The sequence below is a fragment of the Bos javanicus genome, chromosome 21 (assembly GCF_032452875.1).
Source record: "Bos javanicus breed banteng chromosome 21, ARS-OSU_banteng_1.0, whole genome shotgun sequence".
NCBI classification, from domain to species: Eukaryota; Metazoa; Chordata; class Mammalia; order Artiodactyla; family Bovidae; genus Bos; species Bos javanicus.
The window spans coordinates 31,987,040-32,014,090 of record NC_083888.1 but is presented as its reverse complement, the minus strand read 5'-3'; the positions used below and the strand labels follow the sequence as shown (position 1 = coordinate 32,014,090).

At 37.0% G+C, this 27,051-nt stretch overlaps 1 protein-coding gene and 1 pseudogene across 18 annotated transcripts in view; one reads left to right on the top strand and one right to left on the bottom strand.

The window, feature by feature from the left end:
• PEAK1 (pseudopodium enriched atypical kinase 1) overlaps positions 1–27,051 on the top strand; it is a 313,439-nt gene that overhangs the window by 116,164 nt on the left and 170,224 nt on the right. For 3 of the 18 annotated variants that reach the window (XM_061394753.1, XM_061394754.1, XM_061394752.1), the window contains exon 1: positions 24,220–24,384. The exons of the other annotated variants lie outside the window; for them this stretch is intronic. The gene's annotated coding sequence lies outside the window, so the exon portion shown is untranslated. Of the gene's footprint in view, positions 1–24,219; positions 24,385–27,051 lie in introns of those variants that run through there. 18 annotated transcript variants of the gene reach the window in all.
• Positions 17,509–18,280, bottom strand: LOC133234346 (ATP synthase subunit f, mitochondrial-like; annotated as a pseudogene).

Here is a 27,051-nt window from a genome sequence, read left to right as displayed (position 1 = left end):
GATAAAAGATGTCCTTAGAATTTCCATAGTTAAATCCAAGGGAGGATTTAGACTTTTGAAGTATTTAAGAGGTCTCATTGATGCCATCACTTATGCCTTTAATCTCTGCCTGACTAGTTATTCCTTCTTCACTTTTTCTTAAAAATACTCCAAAGCAGTTCAGGACCAGAAAGAGAAAATGACTGAGCAACAACGCACATGTTAACTGCAGTTACAATTAAAGCAAAGCAGATGGTGTCATGCGTTTTACTCATGTATTATACTGGTGTATATATGTTTGCTGGTGAGAATAGCCTACAGTGTATATAAAAATTTCTAAGTCCCTTTCATGTTCTAAAATTCTTACAAAGAACCTCATCTGTTGCACAGTTCTGAGTCCTTCCATTTTCCATTTTATACTGCCCTATCAGTCATATTAATTTCCACAAAACCCTATATTAATTATCAATTTCTTTATCTTTTAGTGGCCCCTCACTTATATGTAATTGGGTACAAATCTGGTTTTATCCTCCTTTCCTACCCTCTTTACAAATCTTCCCCTCCAGCCAGTTTTGTTTATTTAACATCCTTCAGTCCTGCTGTGTGTACAGCATAGTTTCATCCCCCAAATGAAATTTTGTAAAGTGATTTAATTTCTCTGGAGTTTAGTATCTTCATCCTTACGAAAGAAATGACGGACTTAATGAACTTAGACTTGTTTAGTGATTTCTAGTTTGCATACAGTTTTTCCATATATTGTAATTTCTTCTTTACAGTAACCCTTTAGATTAATGAGCACAGAAATTATACACATGTGCAAATAAGAAACCCCAAGTCCAAGTAGATTAAGTGATTTATATTCTCAACTTTTTAATCTCAGAAAATACCATTTATAATAGACTCTCCTGAAAGGAAATACTCATGTAATTAAGAAAATACAAACAGAAAACTATACACCATTGATTTTTTTTAAAAAGCAAGTTGAAGAAGATCTAAATAAATGGAGAAGTACTCTGTGTTCATGGATCGGAAGATTCAATATTGTTAAATAACCATTTTTTTTACAGTTGATCTATAAATATGTGACCCCAATCAAAACCCTACCAAGCTGTCTTATAAATATCAACATACTAATTCTAAAGTTTTAATGGAAAACAAAAGACCTGGCATAGCCAACACAGAACTGAAAATGAACAGAGTTGGAGTACTCACACTAGCTGATTTCAGGACTTAATGTAAGGCTACAATAATCAAGACAATGGTATGGGCAAAAGAGTAGACATATAGAATAATAAAACAGAAAGGAAATAAAAAATAAATCCACACAAGTATCAGATCAGATCAGATCAGATCAGATCAGTCGCTCAGTCATGTCCGACTCTTTGCGACCCCATGAATCGCAGCACGCCAGGCCTCCCTGTCCATCACCAACTCCCAGAGTTCACTCAGACTCATGTCCATCGAGTCAGTGATGCCATCCAGCCATCTCATCCTCTCTCGTCCCCTTCTCCTCTTGCCCCCAATCCCTCCCAGCATCAGAGTCTTTTCCAATGAGTCAACTCTTTGCATGAGGTGGCCAAAGTACTGGAGTTGCAGCTTTAGCATCATTCCTTCCAAAGAAATCCCAGGGCTGATCTCCTTTAGGATGGACTGGTTGGATCTCCTTGCAGTCCAAGGGACTCTCAAGAGTCTTCTCCAACACCACAGTTCAAAAGCATCAATTCTTCGGCGCTCAGCCTTCTTTACAGTCCAACTCTCACATCCATACATGACCACAGGAAAAACCATAGCCTTGACTAGACAAACCTTTGTTGGCAAAGTAATGTCTCTGCTTTTGAATATGCTATCTAGGTTGGTCATAACTTTGCTTCCAAGGAGTAAGTGTCTTTTAATTTCATGACTGCAGTCACCATCTGCAGTGATTTTGGAGCCCAGAAAAATGAAGTCTGACACTGTTTCCACTGTTTCCCCATCTATTTCCCATGAAGTGATGGGACCGGATGCCATGATCTTTGTTTTCTGAATGTTGAGCTTTAAGCCAACTTTTTCACTCTCCACTTTCACCTTCATCAAGAGTCTTTTTAGTTCCTCTTCACTTTCTGCCATAAGGGTGGTGTCACTGCATATCTGAGGTTATTGATATTTCTCCCAGCAATCTTGATTCCAGCTTGTGTTTCTTCCAGTCCAGCGTTTCTTATGATGTACTCTGCATAGTCAACTGATTTTTGCCATGAAAGCAAAGACAACTCAGTGTAGAAAGGATAGTCTCATCAATAAATGGTGCTGGAACAGTTGGATATCCATATGAAAAAGAAGTGAACTCAGACACAGACCTTACAATTCATACAATAATTAACTCAGAATGGATCATAGACCTAAATGCAAAATGAAAAACTATAACAGTTATTAAAGAAAATATACGAGAAAATCTGTATGACCTTGGGTTTGGCAGTGTGTTTTAAAACGCATTAGTAATACAATTCATGCAAGAAAAAAGTAGATAAGGGGCATATTTAAAATAGAAAACTGTTCAGTGAAAGACATGAATGAAAAAAATGAAAAGATAAGCCAGTGATGGGGAGAAAGTATTTGCAAAACACTTCCAATAAAGAATTTGTATCCAAAATATATAAAGAAGTCTTAAAACTCAACAGTAAGAAAATAATCAACTTTATTTAAAAATGAGCAAACATTTTGAAGAGATACTTCATCAAAGAAGATATACAGGTGGCAAATAAGCATATAATAAGATGTCCCGCATCATGTCATTAGAGAACTGCAAGTTGCAACAATACTGAGATTTCATTATATATGATATCATATTATTACATATTATTACATTATATATCTGTTAGAATGGTTAAAATCCAAAACACCGGCAAAACCAGATTGTGGCAAGGATGTGGAGCATTAAAAACTTCATTCATTGCTAGTGGGAATGCAAAATGATACAGCTACTTTGGAAAACAGTTTGACAGTTTCTTACAAAACTAAGAGTGGCTTACCATCCAAAATCAGCAAGCACGCTCCCAGATATTTACCCAACTAATTTGAAAACTTATATCCACCAAACCTGCACACAAACATTTACAGCAGCTTTATTTATAATCTCCCCAAATGGGAAGCAACCAAGATGTCCTTCAGGATGTGAATGGATAAACACCCATACAATGCAATGTTATTCAGTGATAGAAAGAATAAAGATATAAGGCCATGAAAAGGCATAGATAAATATTAAATGCATATTGCTCAGTTTAAAAGCTGAAAATGCCACGTACCATGTGAGTTCAGTTATATAGCATTCTGGAAAAAAGTTTAAAAAAAAGAGTGAGTGAAAACATCAGTAGTTGCCAGAAGCCTGGGGGAGCAGGCAGTTGTGGAAAAATGAAGCACAGGGGCTTTTTTAGGGCACTACAACTATTTTGTATGATAGTCTAAGGGTGAATATAAGATATTAAGCATTTGCCAAAATCTACAGAACTTTACAACAGAAAGAGTGGACCTTAACATATACAAAAATTTTAAAACTCACTTAAAACCTCAAGGATTCCATGATTAAATATAAAATGTGACAAAATTGCAAATAAATGAAACAATATTACTGAAGGGAGTGGAAGAATAAAGTGCTACCCTATGTAACTTTGGAAATGAGTGGAACTTTTAGGACTAAAACACAAAAAGAACTATATACATAAGCACTGTACTTTAGTTGATAAAGTTCTATTACACAGAAGGTGGGATATGGAGTAAGAATTCTGAAACTGATATACATGAGTTGGAAGTCAGGATTCTCACTGTCATAGTATACAGGTAAGTAAGGAGAAAAGGCTAGAACCATCCATGTGGTAATGGATTAGAGCTGGAGACAATATGAGTTCATGTTTAACTTAACATAGATACAGATGGTTACAGATGGTTACAGTCCGTCTAGTCAAGGCTATGGTTTTTCCTGTGGTCATGTATGGATGTGAGAGTTGGACTGTGAAGAAGGCTGAGCGCCGAAGAATTGATGCTTTTGAACTGTGGTGTTGGAGAAGACTCTTGAGAGTCCCTTGGACTGCAAGGAGATCCAACCAGTCCATTCTGAAGGAGATCAGCCCTGGGATTTCTTTGGAAGGAATGATGCTAAAGCTGCAACTCCAGTACTTTGGCCACCTCATGCGAAGAGTTGCCTCATTGGAAAAGACTCTGATGCTGGGAGGGATTGGGGGCAAGAGGAGAAGGGGACGAGAGAGGATGAGATGGCTGGATGGCATCACTGACTCGATGGACATGAGTCTGAGTGAACTCCGGGAGTTGGTGATGGACAGGGAGGCCTGGTGTGCTGCGATTCATGGGGTCGCAAAGAGTCAGACACGACTGAGCGACCGAACTGAACTGAACTGATACAGGCATACCTTGTTTTATTGCAGTTCACAGATATTCCATTTTTTACGAATTGAAGGTTTGTGGCAACCTTGCATAAAGCAAGTCTGTAGGTACCACTTTTCCAACAGTGTTTGCTCATTTTGTGTCTCTGTGTTATTCATACATTATGGTAATTCTTGATGTATTTCAAATCTTAACACCAGAAAAAAGATGATGATTCCCTGAAGGCCTAGATGATGGTTAGCATTTTTTAGCAGTAAAAGTATTTTTTAAAATTAAGGTATGTACATTATTTTTTAGATATGATACTTTTGTGCACTTAATAGAATCAGGGTAGTGTAAGCATAACTTTTAAGTGCATGGCAAACCAAAAAAAAAAAAAAATGGTGACTTTGTTGCAATATTTGTTTTCCTGTAGTGATCTGAAACTAAACCTCAATGTCTCTGAGGTATGCCTGTAGGTATTTGTATATGTATATGTATATAGATAGATGTAGATCTATATCTAATTGCTCTGTCAGCTGAGAGGGCCTAGAAGCAATGAAACCCCAGTAGCACTGACCACACCTAGTGCGCAGACTTTGGTTTCTAATACCATTCTCCATTAAGAGGAATCAGGGCTTTTTGGAGACGTGGTTGACTCTCCCATTGGGGTAGGAAATATACAGGGTGAGTCTAGAGCATGTTGTAGTGGCACAAAAAACAAAAAAAACAAAAACATAACAGCAGGAGTATACCAAAGGGACAAAAGAGCCAACTGCAAGATCTTCCAATGACCAAAGCTGTAACAGTTTGAGCAACAAAATAAAGTAGTATTAGGTTAAAACCCCAAGTGTAAAGCAAATATATCAATGTCTCCATAGCAATATAAGCAAATGGTTAATGTTGACCTTGAAGAAAACTAGACAATCCCCCAAAGAAGAATTCTAAATAATTTGTTTAGCCTTCCCACCCTCAGTGAAGTAGGACGTAACTCCCCACTGCTTAAGTTGAGCTGCTCATAGTGACTTTTCCCCAAAGAACACAGTATGGAAAGGGTGACATTATAGAGCCCAAACCTGACAAAATGTAATGCCAGGTGATCATGGTTAACATGAACAATGATAAATCATGTTGATAGTAAGTACCCCTGATAGGGTATCATACAAATGACACTTTGGTTTTCCTCTCTCAAATACTTTATCTCAGTCTAACCGTGAGAAATCAAGTCACACAGAATATCTGACAAGCGATCTTCAAAACTGTAGAGTTCATTGTAGGAGGTTGACTGGTGATGCTCCTCAAAAGATGTGTCCGTGTCCTAAGCTGCAGAACCTGTGAATGTGATTTTGTTCGGTGAAAGAGTCTTTGCAGATGTATTTAAGTAAGGAATTTGAGATGAGATCATCCCAGATTATTTGGGCAGATTATAAATCAAATGACGTGTCCTAATAAGACACAGAGGAAAAGACACACATAGACCAGAAAATAAAGAGGCAGAGACTTTAAGTGAGTCACCCACAAACTGAGGGATGGCTTTAAGCCACAAGAAGGTAGAAGAGGCATGGAATGATTTTTCCTGAAGGCCTTCAGAGAGTTTGGCCCTGCTGAGACCTTGATTTCAGGATTTATTTAGTTGCTCAGTTGTATCTGACTCTTTTACAAGCCCATGGACTCTACTTCACCAGGCTGTTCTGTCCATGGGATTCTCCAGGCAAGAATACTGGAGTGGGTTGCCACTTAGGGCTTATGGCCTGTAAAACTATAAGAGAACAAATTCCTCTTTTTTTAAGATGTTAAGTTTGTGTTAATTTGTTATAGCAGTCACAGGAAACTAATACAGTCATCAAAGACAAGAAAAGTTTGAGAAGTTGTCACAACCAAGAATAGCCTAAGGAGGCATAACTACTTAAATGTAATATGATGTCTTGGATGGGATCCTGGAACAGAAAATGGATAGCAGGAAAACCGAGAATATCCAAATAAAGTACAGACTTTAGCTAATAATATCCATATTGGTTTGCTAATTTTGACAAGTGTCCCTTAGTAATATAGGGTATTAATAAGGGAAACTGCGTGGAGGACACATGAGAACTCCACTGTCTTCACAACTTCTCTATACATTAAAGCTGTCCTAAAATAAACAATGTATTTAGAAAGAAAGAAAAAGGAAGAGGCAACTTTCCAGGGAATACAATGAACCCAGAATGTTCTACTCCCAGAACAAGTGTTTCCTTACTGTTGTAATTATGTGCTGGGGGAAGTTTGCCTATTAACAGGACTCCTCTATTTCTTAAACAGAGCATGTAGTCAGCCTTGCTATTCAAGGTAGATGAGGCTACTGGGGAAACAGACCTATCCAGCTACAGAGGGAATCGGTGCAAGTCACCCGTTCTAAACAAAGTAGCCCTCTGGCTTTCTTATTGCTGTCCTTTTCTTCCTGAATAATTCAATCTGGGAGTCATGAGACAGGACCTGGGAAGGTAGGTGTTTGTGCTAGGGCTTCTTGAAGAAATGGCTGATTCTAGGGCTACTGTAGAGAAAGAACATAACAAGATATGCTGGACACATCATCCTGTGCCAGAAAGTAAGGAATTGCTCACAGAGTGAGGGGTTGTAACTAAAGGATACAGAGGTCACCTTCAAGTGGCACTTGCTGGCTGGTCTTGAAACACAATGAACATCAAAATAATAATCCTTATCAAATTATAGCCTATTGAATAAAATAGAAATTTGTAGTGATGGAATAAATTAATGGAGAGAAGAAATGGAAATACAGAAATAGAAATACTGAAATACTGTGATATTTTTATTCCCCCAAAATTGCTGAAAATGTTCATTCTCTCTTATGTTGCTAATTCATATGTAATCACAAGTAAACCAACAATACATCTTTGTTCCATATTTGTCTGGTTTAAAATTAGCTGCATAATTTCTAGATAGCTAGAATTTCTGACAGCAGTACAGTTGTTAAACTATTTTAAAATGGCTGAGTTTTCCTAAAAACTTTAAATTGAAAACCTAAAACAATAAAAATAACTGCCTCCTTGGAGACCATGTGTTTAATAGTACCTTAAAATTGTAAACTGTAGTGCTTATGTTCTTTGGATGATTGAAGTACCTGGAATATAGTAGGTTCGATAACTAGTTGCTGTGAAATGAATGTTGAATAATCTAAAAAGATTGGAAAAGACTGGCATTAATTTCTCATTGAGAAAAAAGAAATGTCTTTCCCATATTATTCAGTTCTTATTTTCTACTCAGTGGAGAATTTGGAATGTGATACAAATGAAAGGTACTCATGTTAATCTTGAATTGAAATCACACAGAGGGAAAAAACCTAATCATTAAATAGCAAGATCAATTTCATTTTCTTTGCCACAATTTTTTAAAAATGTAGCATGCAGCATAGCTGCAGTTCTCACTGCCCATTTTAAAAGAGACTTTTAAAATCTATTACCATTTAAAAACCTCTGTTACTAAGTCTATGATGCTGTCAGGGGCTGGTACCAAACTAGAGAGTGATTGACATGGCATATTACCTAGTTTACTTTCTTAGGTCATAGGAGAAATCCTTTCTAGCTCATAGATTTTTTTTTTTTTTTACATTGTTATATCCCTGTGGCTGCCAGGAAAATAGAAAATCCTATTTATAGCAGAATTCCTTCTTTGCAACTGGTTTTCTTTTTCCTCAAGTCATCCTCCCCAGCCCAACTCAAAGTCAGTATTATGAAAAGATTGGTGTATCTGAGCTTGTAAGATCTGAAATATCTCTGCAGTCAGTCCATCCAGGTAAACAAATACCTTGGTTATAGGAAATGACAGTAATGTCATGTAATAATTTCCTGTAGGAGCTGAAATATAGGAAATTTTTTTCCTATAGGAGCTGAAATATAGGAAAATGTGAAGCAGTATCACTGAGACTTTTGAGGTAAAAATGTAATATATTTCTTCTTTTTTTTCATCCAATCCTCAGATTTCACGTGCCTACAGATTTTAAAGAGTTGCTGAGACATTGCACTAAGAGAATCCCCTGTGAGAAATATTTTCACCTGCTTGACCAGGACTATTGACCGAGTGATTGATTTCCTCCAAGGAGAATGAGCTGTTATGTTAGCTGAAGTGACAAATGCTTTGGGGACATAGCATTCACAGATTTTAGTAACACATTCCTTTTCTGTGTGGCTAACAGAAGTTTGGAGAAGGCAATGGCACCCCACTCCAGTACTCTTGCCTGGAAAATCCCATGGGCGGAGGAGCCTGGTAGGCTGCAGTCCATGGGGTCGCTAAGAGTCGGACACAACTGAGCAACTTCACTTTCGCTTTTCACCTTCATGCATTGGAGAAGGCAATGGCACCCCACTCCAGTACTCTTGCCTGGAGAATCCCAGGGACGGAGGAGCCTGGTGGGCTGTCGTCTCTGGGGTCATACAGAGTCGGACACGACTGAAGTGACTTAGCAACAGAAGTTTATAAGAGCATACATTTTTTATTGCAGCTTAGAGTGAGTTTGAAATTAGAACTTTTACTTCACTTACCATTTGAAGCAGTGGAAAATGTTGATTTTAAGTGCTACTGTGAAATATGTGCTTTTTTCCTATGAATGGCAGAAGTACTTCTCCATAACATCCATTAAGTCAGCTACTCCAAAGAGCATCCACATTCTGCGTGTATCCTGAGAATTTTAAGACACACAAGTCATACTAGACTCTTCCAAATTCAATTTGATATCCTAACTGGGTATGACAGTGGAACATAGTCTAGACCTTTCAAATCTGCATTTTTTACAGCTGATTACTTCTAATTAAGTCCAATTTTGTCCATTTTAGACTAGGCTGGAATTTTTGTCTTTGGTGTCAGAATTTTTATCTTTGGTGTCAGAATATACTTCTCCAATGGTTGGTCTCCTGGCGCATTCTCTCTACAGCAGTACCTGAGTGAGCAGTACCTGGTACTTATGCCAAAGTTCAATGTGTGTGTGTGTATGTAGGTCCATTCCTCCCTCTCTTCCTCTCTTTCCCTCCCTGCATTCCTTCCTTCCTTCCTTCCTTCCTTCTTCTTTTTATATTTTCCTTGTTTCTCAATGGGTCATTTACACTTCCCTCTCCCTATCCTCACCCTCCTTTTAATTTTTTTTATTGTGCTAAAATACATTTAGCATAAAATGTACCATCTTAACCATCTTAGGTATACAAGTAACATTAAGTGCATTCGTAATATTGATGAACCATCACCATCACCCAACTCTGTAACTCTTTCCATTTTGTAAAGCTGAGACTCTTTACCCAGTAAATAATAACTCCCCATTCACCTTCCCTCACCCAGCCTCTGTCAAGCATCTTTCCATTGCTTTCCAGTTCTATATAACTGGAATACAGTATTTGTCTTTTTGTGACTGGCTTATTTTACTTAGAGGAATCTCTTCAAGATTTACCCATGTTGTAACATGTTGCAGAATACCCTTCCTTTTAAAGAATGAATGCTATTCCATTGTATGTAAATACCTCATTTTATTTATGCATTCACCTGTCAGTGGATGCTTAGGCTGCCTTCTCATTTTCTCTTTTATTAGTAGCGTTGATATGAGTGAGTGTACAAATACCTTCTCAAGACCTTGCTTTCAATTTTGGGGGTATGTACCCAGAAGAGGAATTGCTGGATAATATTCTATTTTAATTTTTGTGGAACCATACTGTTTTCCACAGCAGCTCATATCATTTTAAGTTCCCACCAGTAGTGCCAAGGGTTCCATTTGCTCTACGTCCTCACCAACACTTGTTACTTCCTATTTGTTTTTTCAATAGCAACCATCCTAATGAATGTGAGGTGGTGTCTCATTGTAGTTTTGGTTTATTTTCATTTCCTAAATAAACAGTGGTGTTTAATTTCTCATGTGTGTATTGGCCATTTATATACCTTTGGAAAAATGTATTCAAGTTCTTAGCCCATTTTTGAACCGAGTTGTTTGGTTTTGTTGTTGAATTTTGAGAGTTCTCTATATATTCTGGAGATTAATCCTTTATCAAGTACATGATATGCACATATGCAGGTACTTTCTTCCACTCAGAGGGTTGTCTTTTAACTCTGTGGGTAGTGTTTTGATGCACAAAATTTAAAAATTTTCACAAAGTCCAATTTGTTTATTTTTCCTTTGGTTGCCTGTGCCTTTGTTGTTATATCAAGAAATCACTGCAGGATCCAGCGCTGTGAAACCTCTGCCCTATCTTCTACAAGTTTTATGTTTTTAGGTTTTACATTTAGATCTTTGGTCCATTTTGAGTTAATTTTTGTATACGGTGTTAGATAAGGGTTGAACGTTATTCTTTTGCATGATGGATATCCAGTTTTACCAGCATCATTTGTTGAAAAGACTGTTGCTTCCCCATTGAATAGTCTTGGCACCCTTGTCAAAAATTGTTTAACCATGTATACAAAGGTTTATATTTATTGTGTTCCATTGGTCTTTTTGTCTTTTTTAATGCTAGTGCCATACTAGCATTGTCATAAATTTTAAAACCACGATGTATAAGCTTTGTTCTTCTTTATTCAAGATTCTTTTGGCTCTTCAGAGTCCCTTGAGAACTCATATGAATTTTAGGATGACTTTTTCTATTTCTGCAAAAATATTATTTGAAATATTGATAGAGATTGCACTGAATCTATAGATTGCTTTGGGTAGAATGGACATCTTAACACAACTAACTTTTCCAACCCATTAAGATGGGATGTGTTTCCATTTATTGAGTTATTGCTTATTTTCATTCAGTGATTTTTTTTTTTTTTTTTGTAGTTTTCAGTGTACAGGTGTTTCATCTCTTTGGTTAATTCCTATTTTATTCCTTTTGATATTATTGTAAATGGAATTGGTTTTGTTTTTTCTTTTCAGATTGTCCATTGTTAGTTTATAGAAATGCAATTGATTTTTGTGTGTGTGTATGTGTTGCCTTTTATTTCTTTCTCTTGGCTAAATTACTATTAAGTAGAACTTCCAGTACTGTGTTGAATAGAAGTGGCAAAAGCTGACATCTTTCATTTATTCCTGATCTTAGAGGAAAAACTTTCAGTATTTCACCATTTAGTATGTTGTTCCCTGTGAAGTTTTTTGTATATTGCTTTTGTCATGCTGAGATTATTTTCCTTCTGTTTTTAGTTTGTTGAGTGTTTTTACCAAGAAAGAATGTTGAATTTTGTCACTCCTTTTTCTACATTGATTAAGATCATATGGTTTTTTTCCCCTTCATTCTATTAATGAGCCTCCCACCCCATGGCTCAGCAGGTAAAGAATCCACATCAATCACTTGTCATATGTTGAATGGTTCTTATGTTCTAGGAATAAATCTAACTTGGTCAAGATGTATCATCTGATTAATATGAATTTGGTTTGCTATTTTGTGGAGGATTTTTGTTTCAGTGTTCTTTTAAGAGAGATTGGTTTGCCATTTTCTTTTTTGTAGTGCCTTTGTCTGGCTTTGGTATTATGGTACTGCTGACTTCATAGATGAAGTTAGGAAGTATTCCCTCTAATTTGATTTTTGGGAAAATTTTGAAAAGGACTAGTATTAGTTCTTATTTAAAAGTTTGGTTGATTTCACTGGTGAAGCCATCAGGCATAAGGCTTTTCTTTGGGGAGAAGTTTTAAATTACTTATTCAATTTCTTTACTGTAGGTCTACTCATTTTTTCTATTTCTTTGTGATTCAGTCTTGGTAGGTTTTATGTTTCTAGGAATTTGTCCATTTCAGGTATGTTATCTAATTTGTTCACAGTACTTTTTTATAATCCCTTTTATTTCTGTAGAATTGGTACTAATGTCCCTACTTCCACCTCCCACCCCATGGCTCAGCAGATAAAGAATCCACCTTCAATGCAGGAGACACAGGAGATGCCGGTTCAATTCCTGGGTCAGGAAGATCCCCTGGAGAAGGAAATGGCAACCCACTCCAGTATTCTTGCCTGGAAAATCCCATGGACAGAGGAGCCTTGTAGGCTACAGTCCATGCAGTCCCAAAGAGTTGGACATGACTGACAACTATCTACAGTGTCCCCGCTTCCGTTTCTGATTTTAGTAATTTGAGTCTTCTCTCTTTTTCCTTTGTTCATCTAGCTAAATGTTTGTCAGTTTTGTTGATCTTTTTAAAGAACTAGCTTTTGGGTTCATTGATTTTTCTTTTTTTCTCTACTTCATTTATCTCTACTCTAACCCTTATTATTTCCTTCCTTCTGCTAGATTTAGTTTTAGTTCTTTTTTTTTAAGTTAAGTTATAAAGTTGTTAATTTGAGATCTTCTATTTTTAAATATAAGCATTTATAGCTATAAAATTTCCTTGCATTCCATGAGTTTGGATATGTTATGCTTTCATTTTCATTCATCTCTAAGGGTATTCTAATTTTCCATGTGATTTTTTTTTCTTTGATCCATTGGTTGTTGAAGTGTGTGTTGTTTAATTTCCACAAATTTGTGGATTTTCCAGTTTTACTTTTGTTGTTGGTTTTTAACTTCATTTGTGGCCTAAAGTATGGTCTCTTCTGGAAAATGTCCAATATACACTTGAGAAGAATCTGTATGTATATTCTGTTATTGTTGGTTAGAGCATTTGGTATTTGTCTGTGAGATGTAGTTGGTTTATTGTGTTAAATCTTCTATTTCCTTACTTACCTTCTGTCTGGTTGCTCCTGTCCATTATTATGAGTGGGATATTGAAATTTCCAACTATTATTATGTAATGTCTATTTCACCTTTGAATTTTGTCATTTTTTTCTTCATATATTTTGATAGTCCATCAACAGGTGTTTAACATTCATAATTTGTATCTTTCCACTGTATCAAACCTTTTATTAAATATAATATGCTCTTTTTTAAGAGAAAATAGTATTTTAAAAAGCAATGAATCTTTAAGTTAATATACTTCTTCCTCCATCTGTAAAGTTAGATATTTTAAATAGTTCCTCATTCTAAATGTATCACTTATAACTCTTATTTGTACAAACATTGACAAATAATTTATTGTTTATATCAAGTACTTCAAAATTCTTATTGGAGAAGTATTCACTGTTGAAGTTTTAGCTGATAAAGGTATTTTTGCAGATGAAAGAGGAAGAAAAGCATTGTGTTTCTCCCTGTTTAAAAATAAGAATCAAAGTTGTTGAAACTGGGTGAATGTAGCTGTAAAACATAAGCTCATTCTCACTGTTTTAACATTTTGCTTTCTTTTTAAAATAGATGTTCCTCCTGTAGACATAACTGTACAGTAAGAAGTCTGACCCACTGTTGGAGTTTTTCAGTTCTGTTTATGACCTAATGATGCTTCATGCAGTGCTGTGCTGGAATTTAGTGGCCTACAATCTTGATGAAGTTTTTTTTTTTTGTATTAAGATGAGTCAGTTTTCAGCATTAAATAATTCCGTGTTAACCTACACAGAGAATAGTTTCTGCTTAAATGAATCAGGAAATGGTAAGCCTTTAATAATAAGCTTAAGGTATTTGAATGTTTGAAAAGTTAGAGTTAATTAAACAGACTTGACAGAAGATTATATTTTTCTTCAAAGCAGCTGTTGTCTCCAAATCCAATAAAAGTGAAGATGCAACAGTTCTTACTATAATATTCCAAAGAGACTTTATTGACTTAGAACTGTCGTTTTTCTCTTCTTCAAAACTGACCACTGTTTTTTTGTTATGTTTATGCAATGCTTATTATAATGTAATGTTCTTTTATATGAGGAAATATACAGCTTAATAAAAACCTGGAAAACAGGCCATTGAGGTTATAATTTATTAGAAATAGTTCTCACCACCAATGTTGCCTGTGTGTATGAGCTATAAGGTCACCTTGAGGGGTATTCTTTATAAGCTCAATCAGGGTTATTAAAGCCAGAGGAAAATTAATATTCAGTGCTTCTACTGTTTTATGTCTCACTTGACTTAACTTAGAAGTGCTTTAGGACCTTGGCCTACTTTAGTACTATTCATTTGTTGGTAGTAATTATTAATTGATGCATTGGGATTTGATGTCATCTGTTCTTGTTAACTAGTTTATTTTGTTTTTCATATCCTGCTTTGTGTGTATTATAGAATTGCATTGAGACACCAATTTTATTTTTATAAAGCCTTCTTCCTTTAATAGGTATAAATGTAAAGTACAGTTATTAGTTTACTTCCCTATAGTCATGAAAGAAGCAGGGCCAAGTCCAGAATCTCATCTACCCTTGGACTAATGCCCAGTATCCATACTAGATATTGATAGTGTTTAATTTTTAATCGATACTATTGGTGTGCTGGATGGTGTATCACACTGCATGTATTACATAAGAATTGTAAGTTTCCTCTCAAAACTTAACAGAACCACTTTTATAATGCATATGTTTATAGAGTTTTATATATTTTAGTATACATTCATATTATTTATATTTACTTTGTCCTCAAAACAGCCCTGGGAAATAAACATTATTATTTAGGTAAGCTGAGGTTCATCATGATTGAATGTTTTGCTTGTACAGGAATTCAGTTCTCTTCTTGACTCCTTGTTAATCCTCTATTTGGTTCTCTATGGAGAAAGCAATAATTATAAAATATTTCATGATTATAGATGTCAAGCTGCTATAATACTAATAATCCCTTTTTGGTATAGCACGGGTTATTTTTAGAACACTTTAATTATATTACTTAACAAAAAAAGAAAATTAGGAAAGCAGAGTTTGTGTTATGATACTTGCCACTGTTTCCTTTATTAGACTCATTCGTTCATTAAATACAAAGAACCTATCTCTGTGCCAGGTACTGGATTGGTTGCTAAAGTACAAAAATAGTCTCTACCCTCAAGGAGATCAGGATATTAAGACACTGTTGGATGACCCACCAGCCATGGAGAACGCGATATTCTCACATGGCAAATGTGATGCTGAGGGCACTGAAAAAAGCCTTTGTTTTTCCTATTAAAGAGGTAGCAGTGTGACTGACACTGTCCTTTTTCTTGCCTTGAATGCAGAAGTAATACCTACATGTACAGCAAACAACTTTGAAGCAACAAATCAACACAATTAATGGAGCAAAAGGAAAGAGCCTTGGTCTTTTTTTTTAATTTTTATTTTATATTGGGGTATAGTTAGTTTATAATCCACAATATATATTTTTAAAAACCATTATACAACTTAATAGAAAAGCAAACAACCAACCCAATCAGAAAATGGGGAGATCTGATTAGACATTTTTCCAAAAGAGATATTTGAATGGCCAAGTACAGGAAAAGGTGCTCACTAATCGTCAGGGAAATGCAAACCAAAACCATAGTAAAACATCACCCACACCTGTTAGCCATTACCAAAAACCAAGAAACGGCAAGTGTTGGCAAGAACATGGAGAAAGGCATCCATTACGCACTGCTGGAGGAAATTTCAAGTAGGTAGTTATTATGGAAAACAGTATGGCAATTCCTCAAAAAATTAAATCTAAAATTATCATATAACCCAGCAGTTCCACTTCTTGGTGTTTATCCAAGGGAAACAAAATCACTATTTTGAAAATATATCTGCATCCCAATGTTCAATGCAGCATCACTTACAACAGCCAAGATTGTTGTAATGGAGACAAGAGATGAAGAGTTGTTTTTTTTTTTTAAGTGACATGTATACAATTAAATATTATTCAATAACGGAAAGAAGGAAATCCTGTCATTTGTAACAATATGAATGGATCTTCAGGGTATTATACTAAGTGAAGTCAGACAAAGACAAATACCAATACTGTATGATATCACGTACATGTGAAATCTGAAAAAAAAAAAAAGATGAAACCAAAGCCGTAGGTACAGAGAGGAGATTGATGGTAGCCAGAGGCAGTGGGTAAAATGTGTAAAGGAAGTCAAAAGCTACAAATTTCCAATTATAAATAACTCATGGGGATGTAATATACAGAATGATGATTATAGTTCAGATCAGATCAGTCGCTCAGTTGTGTCCGACTCTTTGCGACCCCGAGTCGCAGCACGCCAGGCCTCCCTGTCCATCACCAGCTCCCAGAGTTCACTCAGACTCACGTCCATTGAGTCAGTGATGCCATCCAGACATCTCATCCTCTCTCGTCCCCTTCTCCTCCTGCCCCCAATCCCTCCCAGCATCAGAGTCTTTTCCAATGAGTCAGCTCTTCACGTGAGGTGGCCAAAGTACTGGAGTTTCAGCTTTAGCATCATTCCTTCCAAAGAAATCCCAGGGCTGATCTCCTTTAGAATGGACTGGTTGGATCTCCTTGCAGTCCAAGGGACTCTCAAGAGTCTTCTCCAACACCACGGTTCAAAAGCATCAATTCTTCGATGCTCAGCCTTCTTCACAGTCCAACTCTCACATCCATACATGACCACAGGAAAAACCATAGCCTTGACTAGACGAACCTTTGTTGGCAAAGTAATGTCTCTGCTTTTGAATATGCTATCTAGGTTGGTCATAACTTTGCTTCCAAGGAGTAAGCGTCTTTTAATTTCATGGCTGCAGTCAGCATCTGTAGTGATTTTGGAGCCCAGAAAAATGAAGTCTGACACTGTTTCCACTGTTTCCCCATCTATTTCCCATGAAGTGATGGGACCGGATGCCATGATCTTCGTTTTCTGAATGTTGAGCTTTAAGCCAACTTTTTCACTCTCCTCTTTCACTTTCATCAAGAGGCTTTTGAGTTCCTCTTCACTTTCTGCCATAAAGGTGGTGTCATCTGCATATCTGAGGTTATTGATATTTCTCCCGGCAATCTTGATTCCAGCTTGTGTTTCTTCCAGTCCAGCGTTTCTCATGATGTACTCTGCATATAAGTTAAATAAACAGGGTGACAATATACAGCCTTGACGTACTCCTTTTCCTATTTGGAACCAGTCTGTTGTTCCATGTCCAGTTCTAACTGTTGCTTCCTGACCTGCATACAGATTTCTCAAGAGGCAGATCAGGTGGTCTGGTATTCCCAGCTCTTTCAGAATTTTCCACAGTTTATTGTGATCCACACAGTCAAAGGCTTTGGCATAGTCAATAAAGCAGAAATAGATGTTTTTCTGGAACTCTCTTGCTTTTTTCCATGATCCAGCGGATGTTGGCAATTTGATCTCTGGTTCCTCTGCCTTAATATTACTCAATTTGAAAGTTGCTAAGAGATTTTTTTCAACCAGTTATCTTTTATTGGGTGTTAATTCTCTATTAGTCTATGAAAGGATTCAGGGTGCCCGGCAGGTATCATGGTCAGGTATGCTGAGTGTGCCTTCTTCGGTGGTATTCTCTTGGCTGCTCTTGTTTAAGAGCCTTATAAGAACAGCCACAGTTGAAAAGCACGTAAGCTGCCAGCACCATAGAAAGGCCAGTGACACTCCCATTCTTCATGTTGAAATACTCGTTGTAATACTGGTAATAACCTCTTTGCAATATTCCAGCAATGCCTTTAGGGATAAAATCTCACATTAGTATCCAGCTTGGCAGCTCCCTTAATTTGACATCTAGGAGTTTCTTCTCCTTTAGTGGTACAGCTGACGCCATCTTGGAGTCCTGGCTGTCTGCTCCAGTAGGAACTCTTCCCTGTTGAGCAAGGTTTAAGGCACACACAACAAAAGGCCTTTCCACATTCTTCATAGGCTTTCTCACCACTGTGAAGTCTCTGATGCAGAAAAGGAGATGAATGTTTTCCAGATACAAATGTTTTTCTGTCACTGATTATTTTGTAACTTGAATCTAAATCTGTATTCCAGCTTCTTGTTTCTTCCCCCACAACCATCCAGGGGTCTTTTCCTTGCTCCAATAACACAATTATGTCTGGTTTAGAAATGAAATGGCCCAGTGAGGCCAAGTTACTATAGTTCTCCATCATCCCATCGTGGTATGGTTTCTTCTGAAGAGGGTCAAATTCCTACTCATCAAGAAAGAACTGTGTAACCAACATCCCTAAATGTTATTGGCCCACAGGCCATGGTTTTAGATCTACAAGAGCTGATCAGTCCTCAGAATTCCTTTACCAGAAAAAAAACAGAGTCCAGAAAACCTGGACTGTCCCTCATAGACTCAGGCTGCCTCTGACACAGTTGTTTCCATGGCAACCTACTTATTTCTTGCTTAGATGAATGCTACTCACAAGCCATTGGCAGCAAGGAGCAGGAAAAAACCTGAAGTGAAAGTCACCTGTTCCAGCGTAGGAAGTGCCATCTCAGAGCCTTGGTCTTTGATGAACATCTTGAGCCTCTGTACCAACCCTTGACTACCTATCTCTAAACTTCTTACGTGGGGGAAAAAAATCAATGCCCTATTTGTTTAAGTCACACATAAGTCAAGTTTTCAATTGTTCAGTCCCTAAGTCATGTTCAACTCTTTGCGATCCCATAGATGGTGGCATGCCAGGCTCCTCTGTCCTTCACTATCTCCTGCTCAGGTTCATGCCCATTGAGTTGGTGATGCATCACATCCTCTGCTGCCGCTTCTCCTCCTGCCCTCAGTCTTTCCCAGGATCATGGTCTTTTCCAGTGAGTCAGCTCTTCATATCAGGTGGCCAAAGGATTGGAGCTTCAGCTTCAGAATTGTCCTTCCAATGAATATTCAGCATTGATTTCCTTTAGGATTAACTGGTTTGATCTCTTTGCAGAGCAAGGGACCCTCAAGAATCTTCTCTAGCCCCACAGTTCGAAAGCATCAATTCTTTGGCACTCAGCCTTCTTTATGGTCCAACTCTCACATCTTTACATGACTACTGGAAAAACCATAACTTTGAATATATGGACCTTTGTCAGCAGTGATGTCTCTGGTTTTTAATATGCTATCTAGGTTTGTCATAGCTTTCTGTCCAAGGAGCAAGTGTCTTTTAATTTCTATTCACTTACAAATTCACTCCTTCCCTCCCTCCCTTTCCTTTTCTTCTCTCCCTCTCCCCTCCTCCTCTCCGTAACCCTCACATTTTTTTTTTTAACTTTCCTTTAATGGATGTTTAACACATACACAGTACACAGTGATACAATGAATTCCCATCACCACCCAGCCGTAATAGTCGTCAATATTTGACTAATCTTGTAAATTCTCACACTTTCTCTGTTAATAATTAGAACTTAAGGAATTCTGTAACAAAAGTATGTGAAAATACTGTGGAAGCACAGACAAGACTAACTAACTTGCCCTGAGGTGGAGGGAGAGGCTTATCAGGAGAGACTTCACATAGGAAGTAACATCAGCATAAAACTTAAGGGCAAGAAGAAAATGGAAGAAAGAAGATTGCTTAAAAAAATTTATAAAGGGCCTTTATGATACAGTCAAATAATGGGAAATAAATTGGTGTGGCTAGAATATAGTTTATTAGAGAAGAGTGTCAGTACGTGAGTCTAAAAAGATGATTTGGTGCCAAGTCATAAAACAACATACATACCATACCAAGAATTCTCAAGCTCATCTTACAGGTACCAGGAAATGAAGAGTGTAATTAGGTTTGGAAAAATAACACTGACAGTAATATCTCCTGTGATTCTGGGGTAGAAAATAGAGGAGACAGTAAACTTTACCAATGGTCCAAGTGATAGAAAGGGCTTCCCTGGTGACTCAGACAGTAAAGAATCCATCTGCAGTGGGGAAGCCCTGGGTTCGATCCCTAGGTTGGGAAGACTCCCTGGAGGAAGGTATGGGAACCCACTCCAGTATTCTTCCTTGGAGAATCCCATGGACAGAAGAGCCTGGCAGGCTGCAGACCATGGGGTCACACAGAGTCGGACACAACTGAGCAACTAAACACAACAAATGATAGAAAGGCATTTAGTGATAATTGTAGTGGACTTGGGCAGGGGAGATAACTTTACAAGGTATTTCAGAGGAAGAATTAACATTATTTGGTCCCTGGATAAGACATGGAAAAGAGAGTCAAAGTCATCATGACTTGAGGAGATAAGATGGTGCCATTATTGGAGAAGTAATATAGCAAAAGACAGGATTAAGCAAAGTGCAGAAGATGAGGTTGGTCTTTGAAGTCTGAAGTGCTGATAGAACATTCATTATCCAGGGGTCCCAAAGGAAATATAGGCCTGAACCTTAGGAAAGTTTCAAACCAGAGAGTCCCATAACTTGTCTTTTCTGCTACATATTGCATTTGTCACATGTTCATATGTGTGTATGTTTACACACACATATATGTGGATATATATTCACATTTGATCCTCATTATTCATGGATTCCATCTTTGCAAATTCATCTACTTGCTCAGATTTATTTAAACTCCCAAATCAATATTTGTGCTGCCTTCACAACCATTTGCAAACATAGGCAGAGTGACAAAAAAATTGAAATGCCTGATGTTTACATTCTCAGCTGAGGTTGACATCTTGCCCTCTTGTTTCAACTCTCATACTATAAAGAAGCATGTTTTTTGCCATCTCCTTTGTGCCATGTTTTTCACATTTTTAATGCTTTCTTGGTAGGTGATTTCACTGATTAACTTGGCCTCTGGGTTTTGTGCGGAAGTACTGTGTAGTGTGCCTAAGCACAAGAAAGTTGTGATGTTACTAATGGTGAAAATATGTGTGTTAGATAAGCTTTGTTCAGTCATGAGCTATACTCTTGGCCGTGAGCTCGATTTTAGTGAATCAACAGTATAAAGTAAAGTATCTCTAAACAAGTACACATTAAAAGAAGTTACATATTGATGGGTTGATAAAATGTTGTAAGCAGAGGCTTGTAGAAACTTAACCCTGTTTTCCATTTCCTAGAAGCGATGAAAGTATAGCATTCACCAGTTCTGTGTTCGCAAAAACTTTATAGAACATAACTACTGCACATAGCAAGAATCAACTGTCTGGGTGTAAATCTGCTACTCTTTTATGAATAATCCTTGCATGTGTACAGTTCAGATATTAGTCCCAATTTGTGCTTGAGATTATGATCCCAAGAAATATGTATCTCTCTTTTCCTGTTAAAAAAATAAATCCGTATCAGACAAAAACAGTTTGCTTTTGCAGATGGATGATTCCATATTCCCTCAGCCAGTAGGTTTTTCATAAAATGGAATATTGCCGAAACATAGGTGACACTGACTGACAGAATCTAAATGATCCTCTACAGCACACTTGGGCATAACATGTTTGTCAACATCATACTGGTAGGCTGCCAGTTTCTTTTATAGTGATGCTTTCTCTTTAGCAAACCAGCAACATTTTCAGTCCCTATTCTCTTAGAGAAATTTATTTTTACAGTGGTAGCCATGTGTGTGGGGATTTCATAATCCAAGACTAGTGTTTGTGCATTCATATCTGTCAATTTGCTTAAATACAACAGCCCAAAAGAATTTTTTAACCTTTCATTCATGAATGTTAGTTCATATCAGTAGGGGTGTTTTAAAATGACAGGTATGATGTGAGAGTGAGAATCATCCATATCTTCTGATATAACATCAGCGTTATGTTGCAAATTCACATTCACCTTTGTGTCTCTCTTTTTAAATTGTTTGCAAAGCTGAAAGCAGGGAATTCGCATTTACAGTCAAGGACAAGAAAACATACAACTCCATGCAAATGAATTTTAAGCTCCCAAATACTTCTGTGCTTGTTTACATAAATCTGTTTTCTAATCACCTTTCCTCTTGGTATAGAAGATGTGCCTGGGGTTGTTATTACCTTATACAGATATACTGTCAAGTATATAAAGTAACCAATCAGATGTCCACTTCGAGATGCTTCAGTTTAGGATGGCTGGTTTACTTGTTCTATTTATTCTTCTAATGTGATCCTCTTCTGACTGTTGTGTGGTTTTTCTAGTTATTGTATTAGGATGAGTCTACCTGTTTTTACTGCAAGCAGTAGATTTTGTGTCTTGAAGTACAGTTCAGAAATAACAGCATTTCTTTCTCTTCTTATTCTTGGTAGATAACCTTAGTTTTTATTCTTCATATGAGTCTACCTCATGAATCTGTTCTTCTTCTGTATTATAACTAGTGTATTTAAGTTTCAGGATTGATATTCTTGAATTCTGCATTCAGAAAGCAGGGTATTTACAGTTGAATTCCTCTGTGAATTGATGTTGAGCTTTCTATATTTTCATTTTCCACTGCTGATTTGGAGCAACCTAGTGTTCCAATATTAATGATTATTTAAGGAGATTGACTAGCCCTTGAACTAACTGAAAGAAAGTCTCTGTTACCTTGTTCCAATTTCAGTGAACTATTGTACTATATAGAGATATGTTATAATTTCAGGGTTTTATGTAGCGTTCTTCAGTACATGGTAACCAAATGGGAATACCTTCTCAGACTTACAAAAATGCAAGAGATTAACTAAAAGATGAAAATATCTTTCTCAATATCTCCCTAATTGAAGTACAGGATAGTATCTATAAATGGCAATTAAATCATATAGTTCCAGAGAAAACTGTTTAAAAATATTTGGTGATTTATTGGTTGTGTCTCTAAATCATTTTATATTGATGGCTACATTCGTGAGTTTGTATTAGCTGTTTATTATCCTCCAGTCTTTTCTTACATGTGTCTCCTTTAATGTGTCCATCTCCATCTCTGTTTTACTCACTCAAATACTTTAATTTTTTTTCTTCAACAATCTGTGAACAGTCTCTCCTCGTATCCCCAGAACAAGCCTTTTTTCTAAAGAAGTACTGAAATAGATCTAGTTGCCCTTCTCACTGGCTTTGTATGTATAAATTATTTGCTGTTTGTTGTTAGTTTGCTTAGTTTCAGTTCCGTTTAACAAAAATCTCCCGAGTGCTTGTTGGGATGATGTGTGAGCTTAGTGGGGTAGGAAAATGTACTCTGGAGGCTTCCCAGAGGAGGTGATCCTGGACCTGAATCTGGAAGAACAAGTAAGAATTTCCTATTCGTGGAAGGAGCGTAAGTTTATATTGGCTAAGAGAACAGCATGAAGTTTGACAAGTAGTTCAGCATGGCTGTAGTGTGATGAAGTGGGAGATAGGAAATGAAGATGAAGAGATAGGCTTGAGCCAGGTCATGGAGGGCTTTATGCGTCATACGTGGGCATTTGTTTTGTGGGTGAACTTGGACTTTATCCTTATCCTGTGAATAATAGCTTTTGAAGAGTTTGACAGGCGTGGCAGGACTTTCATTTTAGAGTGATCGTTTTGATGGGAATATGGTAAATGAGTTTGAGGTAGGGTAAGAGTGCATGCATAGAGGAGAGTACACCAGATAGATTACTGATGCAGTCATATTGAGAGACAATGCCCTGGATTTGGATACCATTAATAGAGGTGAAGTTGAGGACATAGACATGAAAAGTGTTTAGAGTAGAAATGAATCAGACATTTAAAGTAATTGGTGAAATGTAAGATTACTGTCAGACTTTGATTTGAGTGTCTAAGTGGCTGTGGTGCTGTTAATAACCATAGCAGGGAATTTAAAGAAGGAATAGATGTTAGGAAAAGTTTTTGATGTATTGTACCTATGGTACTTTCAAGTGGAAGCATATAGAAAGCAGAATATAGGCATCTGATGCTCAGATGAAGGGTTAGGATTAGAGATATTCATCTGGGGATCCTTTCAGTCCCGGCTGAAGCACAGAGAATGTGGGTAGATACGAAGTAGGCAAAAAGCTGAGCCCTAAAGGGAAAGGAATGGAGAAGAAAATGGCAACCCACTCCAGTATTTCTGCCTGGAAAATCCCATGGACAGAGGGGCCTGGCGGGCTACAATCCAAAGGGTCGCAAAGAGTCAGAAAGACTGAGCAGCTAAACAAGAAAGGGAAAAGAGAAAGAGGAACCCAAGGCAGAAACTGAGCAGGAAAAACTCTGTGTCTTTGCTTGAAAAGAGAACACAGGACAGCTTTATCCTTTTGTATCCTTGGTAAAACCTTGAATAATATAGATACTTTGTAAATGTTTGCTAGTTATTTTATTTAGCTGGAAAGCATCTCATTTACTTTGAGATTTTATTTTATCTTTTATCCAATTCCATGACTTGACAAGAAATATTTTAAAATTCATATCATTTCATGAGCACCTACTGTGTACCTTGCTTCTGCTCCTGTGCTGTGCTCAGTCATATCCAACTCTTTGCGACCCCGTGGACTGTAGCCCAACTATAATGCCAGACTCCTCTATCCATGGGATTTTTCAGGTAAGAATACTGGAGTAGGTTGTCATTTCCTCCTCCAGGGGATATACCTAGGCACTGTGTTAAGTATTTAATGCATGTTATTGGATTTTATCCTTCAAATAATCCTACAAGGGTAGGTTTAATTATTTTTCCATTTTGTTTTGAAGAACCTGAGAATAAGAAAGATTTAGTGCCTTTGTCAACTTTTTCACGTGTCATCTAACTCCAGATTTCATTTTTTTAACCATCAATGATGATCTATTATGTGTTTAGGCCAAAAGATCATTTGAAAGTCTCCTATTCTGGTTCCATTGTGATAATTATTCTGACCCAAAGGCACTGATTTATACTAAATTCTGCCTTGTCAGTCTTATGTAGATTAGTATGGTAGTTGGACATGTCTTTGTTCCTGAGTGCAATACGGCTTTACCTAATTCTTTTTATCTTTCTGGGGCACTATTTCTTCATTAGTATTAGCAGTTTGCATTAGATGACTGCTAAATTGCTTAAGGTTGTAAAATCCTTTAAGTCCATTATTTTGAAAAATTTAAAAACAGAGGTTGCTTAACATCTACTAACAGATTTTAGAACTCTATAGGATAATTACTGGGTTTCATGACTCAACTGAAATTAAATGTAAAATATGATGCATGTATGTGCCTTTTTCTGGGCATGCAATTCGTAGCTTTCATCAGATTCTCATAGTTGTGTATAATACCTCACCATTCACCCTTCATGCAAAAGATTAAGACATATAGCTCTAGAAGCATCTGTGCATACTGCTTTGTGCAATCCTATCCTGACTAGTTAAGTCCTCTTTAACAAAGTATTGTTATTCATTGAAAGTAATGTTTGAGGTAGGGTTACTTTTTTAAGGGCTTCCCAAGTGGCTCAGACAGTAAGGAACTGCCCACAGTATGAAAGACTTGGGATTTTTCTTAAGGCTATTTAAACCTATAGTATTTTCTAAAGTAAAACACCTCTTGGATATTTTATCTATTAAAAAAAGTCCATTAAATAGAATGAGTATTGTGGTAAGTACTGCCTTATGGTAAATTTTAAAATGCTCAATTTTAAAGTATGAGTCAAATGACCTTCACTAACACACATTTCCCAAGTCGCATCATCCTGTAGGAAAAGAATACTTGAGGCCCATTCCTAAGGAAAGAAAAGGAAGCGATGACATAATGCCTAGAGTTCGTGCCAGTTAAATTGGGTTTGTACTTTTTCTTTTCTTAATGTAACACGTTTATTCTGATCTTGAGTCTCTCTTTCTCTTTCTTTTCAGTCTCTTGCTTTATTCTAGCAGCAGATTTTATAATTGTAAACTCTGCCTTGGTGTGGAAGAGACAGAGATTAATAAGACATGCCCCTTTCTAGGTATTTGTCATATCTGTGAATATGAACAACAGAATGATAAAAAGCTAGATAAAAGTCACATTTCCAGATAAGAAGCTTGAGAGGTCTGGTAAATTGCTCAAAGTAAAAAGCTAGTATGTAGTCAGACTGGAATTCAAATTCAGATTTGTTGACTCCAAACCCCATTTGCCTTCCATTTTGTCACACTGCTCCTCATTTTATTTAGGTTTGGTTATACAACTGCTTGTAACTGAAGTGGAGGGATCAGGGCCCCATATATTTAATTTAATAAATATTTCTGATAAAGTAAAAGGAGAGGAAACATTCTCTATTCCCCTAAAGTTTAGGAAATTAGAGAAGGAAAATAATATTTATACAGCACTTAGTGTGTGCCAGGTACTGATATAGGGTCTTAACATGAGCTAGATCAGTTAACATGAGCTATTTCAGAATAGCCAGGTGACATACTTGGTACTATCACTGTTTTAAAGAAAAAGGAAGAGGCCGAAGCTCAGAGAAATAAATTGCCCTGAATCACGTAGCTAGTAAGTAACAAAAGCAGAATTTAAACTCTTTATAGTGAAAGGTTAGATAGGGTTTACATCATACCTATTGACTTAAAATTGAATGTCACACAAATCAAGTGAATAGCTGGACAGTTTGATCTAAGCTCCTTTTGCGATTTGTGTCATTTGTCAGTTCAGTTCAGTTCAGTTCAGTTCAGTCACTCAGTCATGTCCGACTCTTTGCACCCCACGAACTGCAGCACTCCGGGCTTCCCTGTCCGTCACCAGTTTCTGGAGCTTGCTCAAACTCATGTCCATCGAGTCAGTGATGCCATCCAACAATCTCATCCTCTGTCATCCCCTTCTCCTGCCTTTAATCTTTCCCAGCATCAGGGTCTTTTCTAATGAGTCAGCTCTTTGCATCAGGTGGCCAAAGTATTAGAGCTTCAGCTTCAGCATCAGTCCTTCCAATGAATATTCAGGACTGATTTCCTTTAGGATGGACTGGTTGGATCTCCTTGAGAGTCCAAGGACTCTCAAGAGTCTTCTCCAACACCACAGTTTAAAAGCATCAATTCTTCAGTGCTCAACTTTCTTTATCGTCTAGCGCTCACATCCACACATGACTACTGCAAAAACTATAGCTTTGACTATATAGACCTTTGTCGGCAAAGTAATGTCTCTGAGGCTTTTTAACATGTTGTCTAGGTTGGTCATAGCTTTTCTTCCAAGGAGCAAGCGTCTTTTAATTTCATGGCTACACTCACCATCTGCAGTGATTTTGGAGCCCAAGAAAATAAAGTCTCTCACTGTTTCCATTGTT